Raw genomic sequence first — 12,036 nt, 5'->3', positions numbered from 1 at the left:
TTTCCCTCTCCCTCCCCCCCCACCCCCTTCCCTCCATGTTCTCTCTCTTACTCTTGCATTCTCTTTCTCTCTCAAATAAATGAATAAAATACTTAAAAGAAAAAGTGTTAATTCTGGTAACCAGACTACTACTGTTTGTGTTGTAAGCCTTTTTTTTTTTTAAAGATTTTATTTATTTATTTGACAGAGCTCACAAGTAGGCAGAGAGGCAGGCAGAGAGAGAGGAGGAAGCAGGCTCCCCGCTGAGCAGAGAGCCCCATGTGGGGCTCGATCCCAGGACCCTGAAATCATGACCTGAGCCGAAGGCAGAGGTTTGTTTTTTTTTTTTTTCCAATTTATTTATTTTCAGAAAAACATTATTCATTATTTTTTCACCACACCCAGTGCTCCATGCAAGCCGTGCCCTCTATAATACTCACCACCTGGTACCCCAACCTCCCACCCCCCCACCACTTCAAACCCCTCAGACTGTTTTTCAGAGTCCATAGTCTCTCATGGTTCACCTCCCCTTCCAATTTACCCAAATTCCCTACTCCTCTCTAACGCCCCTTGTCCTCCATGCTATTGGTTATGCTCCACAAATAAGTGAAACCATATGATAATTGACTCTCTCTGCTTGACTTATTTCACTCAGCATAATCTCTTCCAGTCCCGTCCATGTTGCTACAAAAGTTGGGTATTCATCCTTTCTGATGGAGGCATAATACTCCATAGTGTATAGGGACCACATCTTCCTTATCCATTCATCCATTGAAGGGCATCTTGGTTCTTTCCATAGTTTGGCGACTGTGGCCATTGCTGCTATAAACATTGGCGTACAGATGGCCCTTCTTTTCACGACATCTGTATCTTTGGGGTAAATACCCAGGAGTGCAATCAAAATCAAAAGCTTCTGCACAGCAAAGGAAACAGTCAAAAAAACAAAGAGGCAACCCACGGAATGGGAGAAGATATTTGCAAATGACAGTACAGACAAAAGGTTGATATCCAGGATCTATAATGAACTCCTCAAACTCAACCCACACGAAACAGACAAACACATCAAAAAATGGGCAGAAGATATGAACAGACACTTCTCCAATCAAGAAATACAAATGGCTATCAGACACATGAAAAAATGCTCATCATCATTAGCCCTCAGGGAGATTCAAATTAAAACCACATTGAGATACCACCTTACACCAGTTAGAATGGCCAAAATTAACAAAACGGGAAACAACATGTGTTGGAGAGGATGTGGAGAAAGGGGGACCCTCTTACACTGTTGGTGGGAATGCAAGTTGGTGCAGCCTCTTTGGAGAACAGTGTGGAGATTCCTCAAGAAATTAAAAATAGAGCTTCCCTATGACCCTGCAATTGCACGAAGGCAGAGGTTTAACCCACTGAGCCACCCAGGCGCCCCTGTTGTAAGCCTTTTACTGCTATTTTAGTCTTAAAAACAATTGCATATATATTACTTTAAACAAAAAAAAGTTAACACATAATTTATCTTACCAGAGTTAGCATTGTTCTTAGAGTACTGGGTAGAGATTGAATCCCATCCTTATCCTGATGCAATCACCTGTTTAGCAAGGGTCTACCATCTTACTTGGAAAGTAGAGTAATTCCAACTTTACCTGGAGTTAGGCCCATGAACGTAACCTTGGGGGACAAGAGTGGGGAGATTTTGCCTCACTGGATTCGCAGCCCAAATAATGAATGTTGCAGAAGGATTGTGGTTGGTAGACTGTAAATACGACATAAAGAATAACAATGACAATAGGAAAGATTATTGAGGAATAGGATATTCACACAATACCAAAAAATTACATCTACTAACCATTAGTAAAGGGGAAAAAAATCCCTTGGAATAGAGACTTCTGATGCTCACCAATTTAATCAAGTGATTTCTCCTAAATTCAGTGGTAATGGGACAGTCTGATATGTCCTTTGTTGTGAAGGAATATGAAGTATATAACATCACCCATGACATCTTTTTTCCAAGAATGTTTAACCTAATGTAATCAGCAGGAGATAGAAGGGCTCACAGAATATGGTAACAGTCAGTATAAGGAAACAACCAAATGTAGAACATGGGCCCTTCTATGAGACAACTGTTCTGACTCTTCAAAAGTCATTGTCATTTGGCTAAAAAAAAAAAAAACACAACAACAACAAAATGGGGCTGCTATTCTAGACTGAAAAGACTGAAGAGACCTTGTGACCAACCGTTAATGGGTTCCAGCTAGGAGGGGGGAAAGCTGCTAGTGAACCATTTGTAAAAAAATGGAACATTTCAAACAGAGGCTTTGAAAACCCGAGTTTTGTAACCTTACCTGCTTTGATAGTGTTGACAAAACCAAGAGCCACAAGAGCCCTATCTTGGTGAAATCTAGCCATGTCATAGGTTCTCGGTGCTCCCCTCTCTGTGACTTTCCTCACACTCTGCCCATGAAACAACGGGGGCCGTAGCTTCCAGAGTGGCCTCCTAGGAGATTGCTACTGTTCCCTGGACATGCCATCTTCCTCTCAGTGCTTCATTTCCTTGGTGGTGTAAAATAACTACACCAATGACAGGAGGCTGATGATAGGAGTTTGACCAGCCTTTGGGACTGTTGCTGAGACCACTGGCTCTTCTCCCCAGTGAGGAAAATGGTTCTTGCTTGACCTCGGTCATTTCTACTCTCAGTAAGAAAAGAGAGGTGTTGGCACAATTCTTGTAGAGGCAACAACCAAACTAGATAATTAAAGACAAAAACAATCCTCTTTTTGACCTGAATAAGTACAAAATTTCCTCTGTACAATGTAAATTATACATTTAGTTGCCAACTGCTACTTTGTTCTGGGTTGTCCAGCTCTTACTTCACCAACTCCATGACTTAGCTATCTTCTAGAAGAGTATGTCTTATGTTGTTGACTATATCTGGATATTAATATGTGTCTTGAAATTGTACTTCAGTGTCTGAATTATTATTTTTTACTTATTTTGTAAGTTGGTAGCTCTTCATCCTCTTCACCTGTTTTCCCTGTCCTCCACCCCCTTCCCTCTGGGGGAAGCTTTTCTCTGTATTTATGAGTGTGTTTCTGTTTTGTGTTGTTTTATTTTAGATTCCATATGTAAGTGAAATCATCATATTTGTCTTTCTTTGTCTGACTTATTTCACATAGTTAATACCCTCTAGGTCCATCCATGTTGTCATAAGTGACAATATCTCATTCCTTTTTATGGCTGAGTAATATTCTGTTGTATATATATACCACATCTTCTTTATCCATTCATCTATTGATGGACACTTGGGTTGCTTCCATTTCTTGACCATTGTAAATAATGCTGCAATAAACATAGGGTGCATATGTTTTCAAATTAGTGTTTTCATTCTCTTTGGGTAAATACTCAGAAGTGGAATTACTGGATCATATGATATTTTCACTTTTCATTTTTTGAAAGACTTTCGTACTGGTTTCCATCAATTTATACAGGGTTTCCTTTTCTCCATATCCTTGCCAGTACTTGTTATTTCTTGTCTCTTTGATTCTAGCCAGTCTGACTAGGTCTAAGGTGATATCTCATTTTGGTTTTGAATTGTATTTCTCTGATGATTACTGATGTTGGACACCTTTTCATGTGTGTCTATTTGCCATCTATATCTCTTCTTTGGAAAAAGGTCTATTCGGATCCTCTGCCCATTTTAATATCAGATTATTCACTTTTTTAATGTTGAGTTGTATGAGTTCTTTATATGTTTTGTTGTTAATGCCTTACTAAATATATAATTTGCAAATATCTTCTCCCATTCAGTGGGTTCCCTTTTCATTTTGTCGGTTTCCTTTGCCTGAGGAGAGGTATCCAGAAAAATGTTGCTAAGGCCTATGTCCAAAAGATCACCACCTACATTTTTTTTTTTTTTTTTAGTTCTGTGGTTCCAGGTCTTACATTTAGGTTTTTAATCTCTTTCTTGTTAATTTTGTGTATGGTGTAAGAAAGTGATCCGGTTTCATTCATTTGCATGGAGGTGTCCAACTTTCCCACCACCATTTATTGAACAGACTTTTTTCTCCTATAGTGTATTCTGGCCTCCTTTGTCATAGATTAATTGGCCATATGAGCATGAGTTTATTTCTAGGCTCTCTATCCTGTCCCATTGACGTGTATGTCTGTTTTTGTGTCAGTACCGTACTGTTTTTATTACTGTATCTTTGTCCTGTATCTTGAACTCTGGGATTGTGATATCTCCAGCTTTGTTCTTTCTCAAGATTGCTCTGGCAAATCAAATCCATACAAATTTTAGGATTACTCCTTGTAGTTATGTGAAAAATACTGTTGGTATTTTGATAGGGATTTTGTTAAATCTGTAGATTGTTTGGGATATGTTGACAGATTTAATTCTTCTAGTCCATGAGCATGGAATATCTTTCCATTTGTTTGTTCTTATCAATTTGGATGGCTTTTATTTCTTTTTCTTCTCTGAATGCTGTCGATAGAACTTCTAAAACTATGTTGGATAAAACTGATGAGAGTGGACATCCTTTTCTTATTCCAGATTTTAGAGTAAAAGCTTTTTAATTTTTCATCATTGAGTCTGTGTGTACTTGTCATATATGGCCTTTATTATGTTGGTGTGTTCCCTGTTCCCTCTATACTCACTTTGTTAAGAGTTGTTGAATTATTTTATCTCTGAGATAAAATAATCTAGAGAATGATTCTGAACAAAGAGATAATATACTTGTTTTTAAAAAACAAATCCCCAAACACCTCTTTCATATCTTAAATACATATTTTGTATTTCTTAAGGGAAGATTTCTAAATACAAACACAAACTAAAGGGTCTTAAAGGGGCATAATCGGGGTGAAAGAAAATATTTCATTGCCACTGAGCTCTGATAAATCATTTCTAGATCTAATAGAAATAATTAACATTCATTTAACACTGACTGCTAAGTACTTGCTTATTGCAGTAAATGTTTTATATAAGATCAGTATTGCAACCTTAGTCTCATTCCCACTTTATAGATGAAAAAACTGCATCTTAAAGAGGTAGCTCACTTCCTCAAGCCCACATGGTGAGGGGGTTGAGTGGAGAACCAGTATGCAGGCAGCAACTCCAGCCCCAAGTTCTCACCTATCCGCCTGCCTGCCGGCCTCTTTCTGTCAGAGCTGTCTGCTCTCCTCCTGAGGGAAAAAAAAATACTGTCATTGAGTTACCTTCCCAAAGTGACAAGAGAGTTTGGGAACCTCAGCACAAACTTGCACTGGCTTAGGTTATGTAGCAAAAAGAAAAGTACTGATTTAACTCTTAAAATATTTCCATCTTATAATTTGTCAAACAAGATCTTAAACAAAAACAGGGAGGTTCGTGATGTATACACAGTATAATCCTGATGAACTTGACGAGGTGGAGTGACTTTATGTTGTATTAATCGTGGTTGATTTTCTCCTCACATCGGCTAGAATGCCAACTGGAAGAGATATCAAATATTCTTCTGTAGGACATTGGATTGTAATTAAAGAGCTCTGTTCCACTGCTTCTTTAACTTTCTCTGAAGTCCAAAATCAAAACCAGAACTCTAGCATACTTGACATTTCTTTCAGTCTTGTGCATTAATAAAACTCTTTTTCTTGTTGCTTTGTAAGGAACACATTTAGAAAGGCACAAAGGGCTCTTATTTCCTTGGAAACTGAATGCATAAATATGTGACTTTTAAACACAAAAATGACTGACCTTTTAAACCTAACTACAAGGTTCTTAATTAATAACTGATTACATATAGTGATTACTGAGATTTCTGGAAAAATGGACAATTCTGATAGAAAACTATGGTAAGAATTTACAGAGGTGTTTGCTCATACCGCCACAACTGTCAGCTGTTCCATAAAAAAGGTTGCTGACTATTTTCAGGGTAGGATGTATGGTCTCAGTAACATAAAGGCACACTTAAAATTTCTGATTGCATTGTTTTCTAAGTATTTTAATCATTTTCTAATTTTGAGATAAAGCTTGGCTATTCAATTGTTTGTCATGATAAGAGACTATTTGGTGTCCATTCTGCTATCAAATATACATTATATATTTTTCTCAACTCTTTCATAAATTATTTTCAGTATATATGCTGTAACAGAATTTATAGTTCATTTTAAAGCCATCAAAAAAGAGGAATTCCCATGTGTTTTCTTGAAATTGACCAGTATCTTATTTTTAAGAAATTGAAGGCATTCAATTGAAGGATAGAGACCTAATGTCTTAAGAAAAAAAAAAAAAGTGTATTTATATGTAACACTGAAGCAGTCTGTGCCAAACATCATGTACCTGTAGACAGGAAAACTGACTCTCAGGCATCCCTGAAGTCTGTGGTCCATGATGAGAAATGTGAAGAAGAACTTAAGGTGTTCTCTTGTAAGGAGTTTAAAACCTAATTGGGAAGACAAAAAATCGTATGCACTAAACTATTAGACACTAACACTTGCAGTATTCACTGTGATACTGAGCTGGAACCTTAATACTCCATAGATCACTTGGAGCAGTCCTGCTTGGAGCTTATTAGGACAGAGAATCTCAGACCGCACCCCTGACCTACTGTATCAGAATCGGCATCCTAGCAAGATCCCCAGGTGAATACCATGCATGTTAAAGTGTGAGAAACACTGAGCTAGAATAATGCAAGCAGAGTGTTTTAGACCCTGCAGCATTGTCCAATAGAACTTTCTCCAATGATGGAAATAGTCTTTTTTTTTTTTTTTTTTGGCCATCCAGTGTGATAGCCACTAGCTTATATGGCTTCTGAGCATTCGAAATGTAGGTAGTGCAGCTGAGGCACTAAATTTTTAATTCCAAATCTAAATTTAAACAGTGGCCTGGGGCTAGTGGCTACCATTTTGGGCAGTGCAGGAGGAGAACACTGGATTAAGAATCAAAAGATAAAATACTGTTTCAACACACTCTGCCTACTGTATGGAGCACCTTTTCATCTGTAGATGATTGCTTGGATTAGGTGATCTCACAGTTTTTATTTTAGTGTAACTGTCACAGCACTGTTTCCGTGGGAAGAACGCTTCTTCGAAACAGCCAAGTCTCGACACGCCATTTTTAGAGTACATTCTGGGCAGAGTCATCAAGGCAGGAAGGAATGAAAGATGGATTTACTAATTAGTGGCTCCACAAAGGAGGAGAGCGTGGTTTGATCATCAGCACATATGAAATATTCAGAAAATGTCTTGTCCCCTGTTGTATCCCTAAGGCGCAGTTCACTGAGACATGGCAAACACTCTCTAAATACTTGTTGCCTGAATGAATAGGATGGTTAAATGAATACTCAGATAACCAAACGGAGTTGTTTCTCAAGTCCCTTAGCGTTGGTCTGTATTACAGGGGTTTTGTTTTATTCTGTTTTCTTTCTTGTTCCTTTGTAAATTTGTTTAAGAATAGTCTCCCCTCGGGCCCCAGCTAGAGGAAAACAGAGACAAATCAGTGGCATATTTGTGTTGAGGGGGGTGTTTTAATTTAACAGCATCCCAAGAAAGATCTTTATGTTGAGATTTTGTAAATATAAGAAGTGAAAAGAGGGGCGCCTGGCTGGCTCAGTTGGTGGAGCTCTTGATCTTAGGCTGATGAGTTCCAGCTCCGTATTAGGTGTGGAGATTAACATAAATCTTAAAAAATAAAAAAGAAGAAAAACAAAAGAACTCTACAGGTGGATACATATAATTTTACCACTTGATTTAAGGGCATTGCTAATCATATGTATACTTACCAGTACCCCCACGGCCACTAAAAATGGGTTAAATTTGCCATGATTTGGGCATGAAACTTCATGAGTCTTGCTAGCAGACAGGCCAGAGAGGTACACAGGTGCATACCACATATGGAAGAGATTTGAGAGATGAAAGGGTGGGCAAGAGAATAGGAAGAGGTAGAAGGAGACAGTGATGAGCTCAGGGGCCACTGAAGCAACCTGCCCATTTGTGGGCCCACGGGAGCTGGTGGCATCTCAGCCGGATACACAGGATTCAGGAACTTGGGAGCGGGGGTCTTCTGCACATGTGTTCAGGGATTCAGGAGAGAGGATTGAGCAAGTTTGCAGGGCCCAATGAAGAACTCCCAGTGCTGAGGACTGGGGCACGCAAGAGGGAGGGAGGCAGGATGCCAGAGCTCTTGCTTAGTTCCTGGGCACTGGAGCCTGAGCTTGGGAGGTTGGCAAATGTCCAATCTCACTAAGGAGATTGCTGGATGTAGGACCAATCTGGGGAAAATACAGTCACTGGTGAGGAGGAGACGTTAGCCACAGGGATCTCAGGCTGGGAAAGGCCAAGGAAAGTTCCCAGAGCTGATGTGGTTTTACAGCAGCTGGAGGTGTTGTTGATACTGGCCCTCTTGTGGTGTCCCTCCTTAACATTCTGTCCTCAGTTTCCTGTGTTGATTTCTTTCTTTGGCAGCTTCATTTCTGGAAACAGACTGGAGTGCATTCCGATCCCCTTAGTTCCAGTTCTTAAGTCTTTCTGCTCGTGGGACAGCTGCTAATGCTGAGCGTTCATCTTTCGGATCTCCTTATCTTTTGACCTCTGCAGGATCAAGCCTTTCATTATATAGTTCAGTGGAAGAGACTTCTGTCTAGACCAGAGAACCAAGAGATTTCTTTTTTTTTTTTTTAATATTTTATTTTATTTATTTGACAGAGAGAGATCACAAGTAGGTAGAGAGGCAGGCAGAGAGAGAGAGAGAGAGGAGGAAGCAGGCTCCCTGCTGAGCAGAGAGCCCGATGCGGGACTCGATCCCAGGACCCTGAGATCATGACCTGAGCCGAAGGCAGCGGCTTAACCCACTGAGCCACCCAGGCGCCCCAAGAGATTTCTTTTTAACTGAGTGCTGATTTTACTGCACTGTGTTCAGTGTGTAGGTATATTATCATGCAGGCATGCTAACCTGTGTGTCCTGCCCCTGCCCTCTAGAGTAGCTGATGGGCTCCCGGGAGGAAAGCGGCCATGTTTGTCAGGATCGTCCTGCCCCTAGCGCAAGTATGGCACAACTCAAGCAGCCAGTAAGCATGTGTTGACCAGGCTGTATGCACCTGCATTTCTATATCGTTAGCTGCCTGCCTCCAAGGAGGACGAAAAGCGGTTCCACTCCAACCACTGGCTTGCTCAGACAGTTTTTCCAAAGGCCATAAAATTGGGGATCTTTCTGGCCACCTTCCTGCCATGTTGGCTAAGACTGGCCTTACTTTGACCATAATTTCTGTCTACTCTGCTCTGCCTCCGATCCATAGCGGGTCCCTTCTGGTTGAAAATCCAAGTCAAAATGGCTTCTCTGAGGAAGAGAATTTGTTGGTTCATTCAACTGAAAAGTTTAGAAGTCAAGATTGCTTTGAGCATGTTTGAATCCATGCGCTCCGTGATTCTGAAAGACGCCGTCTCTTCATCTCTAGGCATATTTTCCTCCTGTCCTGGTTCATTCTTAGCCCGCCTTGTCCAGCACGGAGGCAGGTGTGCACTCCAGCCGCTGTAACGATATAGCTCCCTCAGTAGTTCAGGAAAGCCCCAGCGTGAGCTCACAGGCCATCAGTCATACCACCTCTGAACCAGTTGCTGGCCAAGGGAATGGAATGTTCCAGTTGCCTTGCTTTGAAGGGTCATGTGCTCTGTTTTGAGGCCAGCAGTGGGGTTTGCCCCACTAAAACCACCAAAGAGTGAGAGTGGGGGAGGCATGTGTTTCCAAAGAAAATTGTTTTTACTAGGAAAAAGGAAAATGGATGTTAGGAGGACAAAACCCATAGATATACACATTTCATAGATATATACAAATATACACATTTCTTTGTCCTTCCTCTGTGGTTTAGATGTGAGTAAATTTGGTCTTTAATGTCCATAAGGTAGATCTATCCTTCTGGAAATACAAATCTCAGTTTCTTTTTTGTTTTGTTTTGTTTTGTTTTTCTTCCAGTATCCTCTTTGAAAAAGCTGTTCCTTTCCCCACAGCTCTGGGAGCAGCAGACAACAGGGTATAACACGTGGAAGGAGTGACAATCCAACGAACAGGGTAAGAACTCTGCCTAGTGTCCGCAGCTCCCAGCCCTGCCCTTTATAAGTCATGTCCCTCCAGACAAGTTACTAACCTCTCAGGCACTTAATAATAGTTACCCCAAAGAGCTGCTGTAAGGAGTTAATCTGTTATTATGTCTAAAGCTTTCAGCCTATGTCTGGCTTATTGAAAATGCTTACTACATTTTCTCTGTCGCTCCTGTCATTAATAATCATAATAAAAGCCACGGCTAGCAAACTGTTGGCACCCATGGGCCGAAATGGCTCCGGCATTCTTCCCTTACAGTACCAGCCAACACTGGGGTTCCTGAACTCACCTGAGCCTCCATCCACCCTGGGTCAACACGTGCATCCCTGGGGGGAAGTGTTTCTTCCCACAGGCTACCTGGCATCCGTCAGGTCTCCTCAGTGGGTTTGTCCTTTGTCAATGGAGAGGGCTTTCCTGACTACCCCTCATCTTCTGCCAAGTTCTGACCTACTGTTTTCTTTTTCTTTTTTAAGATTTTATTTATTTATTTGGCAGAGAGAGAGAGAAAGAGAATGAGCAGGGGGAAGGGGCAGAGGCAGAGGGAGAAGGAGGCTTCCCGCTGAGCAGGGAGCCCAACATGGGGTTTGATCCAGGACCCTGAAATCATGACCTGAGCCCAGGCAGATGCTTCACCAACCCAGCCACCCAGGTTCCCCTGACCTATTATTTTCTTTCACAGCTCCCTCTTCTTTTCCTTTATTGTCCTTACCACAATCTGTCATTATTTTTGTATTTTTGTGTACTTCTACGCACCCAGAGTCCCACTTTATGCAGTAAGTAGAAGCTAAGTCAATATTTCTCCAAGAAATAAGTTAACATCAAATGGTTTTTGCTTCAGGGTCACGGGAACTTGGTGGAGGAGACAGTGAGGGACGCCAGCATAGCAGACAGTGCACAGCTGGGGATGGGGGAATATTGAGACAGAAGGCTGAAGAAAGGTAGGCTAGTTTTTCTGAAGAGCCGTGTGTGTGTGTGTGTGTGTGTGTGTGTGTGTCATGGGGAGGAGGAACACGGTGAAGAAGGTCAGTCGGACGAGATCTCCACCGTGTCAGGAGGATGCTGGGCATGCAACATCCGCTTCAGCTTAGTCTCACTTTTTCCAAGTGGATTTTGTCAGTGTTTAGCGTCTTTGCCAGTTTTATGTATTTTCTCCTTTTTTGTACAATTTGGGAATATGAGGAGGTGCAGGTCATGTTGCCTATTTATTACACCATTCCCCAAGTGCTTTGAATGGGAACTTTATAAATAATGGCTATTTATAATTGTTGTCTAGACCTCACAAACAGTTATTTAACAGGCAATGAAATAATTTACTCACAGTTCTTATACTATAATTACACACACCACATTTAAGGGGCAAATGTTAGGGCTTGTGCTGAAAATATAACTTGTTCGTAGTGGTGAATGATTCTCTATGGAGAATGAAATTTGTATTCACTAGTATGAAATACAGAACAAATTCACTTTTCAGGGGTTGCATTCTTAGAGGGGAAGGGCTAAAGTCATAAACTTAATCAATCTAATCAATGCTGATGGAAAGGTATTAAAAGAGTCATTTATGAACTTCAAAATAATACAGGTTATTGTCAAACATGTAGAAAATACAGGAAAAGAAAAAAAAAAAGAGAACAACCATAATCCTGCTTTCCAGAATAACACTAAACATTTTGGTATATACCCTTTTGTGCTTTTTTTCTCCTACTCATGAATTTTTCAGGCATACAATTCAAATCATACTGTACATATGTCATATAATGTTTTTTTAAATTTTAATATATTATTAATGATTTTCTAGGCCTAAACATTGTCTGTAGCTGCACTGTTCAGTGCTGCAACCACGGGAAACATGGGTTGTTGAGCACTAGAATGGTGTGAGTAGGTAGAGTTAAGATGTTCTATAAATATAGGAGTATCGCCGTCCAGCAGCGATAATAACGACCCTCCGCCTGGTTGGGTTTCAAAAAAGAGCCATTTATTTCCTATGGCCATCGCTTATATA

The 12,036-nt window shown here is 40.6% G+C and overlaps 1 protein-coding gene across 3 annotated transcripts in view; it reads left to right on the top strand.

Moving 5' to 3' along the window:
* PRICKLE1 (prickle planar cell polarity protein 1) overlaps window positions 1–12,036 on the top strand; it is a 114,420-nt gene that overhangs the window by 42,297 nt on the left and 60,087 nt on the right. Inside the window, exon 2 of one of the 3 annotated variants that reach the window (XM_044226997.1) lies at window positions 9,947–10,007. The exons of 1 other annotated variant lie outside the window; for it this stretch is intronic. The gene's annotated coding sequence lies outside the window, so the exon portion shown is untranslated. Of the gene's footprint in view, window positions 1–9,946; window positions 10,008–12,036 lie in introns of those variants that run through there. One more of the 3 variants, XM_044227000.1, reaches the window with a different exon arrangement.

This window comes from Neovison vison, chromosome 12, assembly GCF_020171115.1.
Source record: "Neovison vison isolate M4711 chromosome 12, ASM_NN_V1, whole genome shotgun sequence".
In the NCBI taxonomy this organism is placed as follows: Eukaryota; Metazoa; Chordata; class Mammalia; order Carnivora; family Mustelidae; genus Neogale; species Neogale vison.
This window is presented reverse-complemented; position numbering and strand designations above follow the sequence as displayed.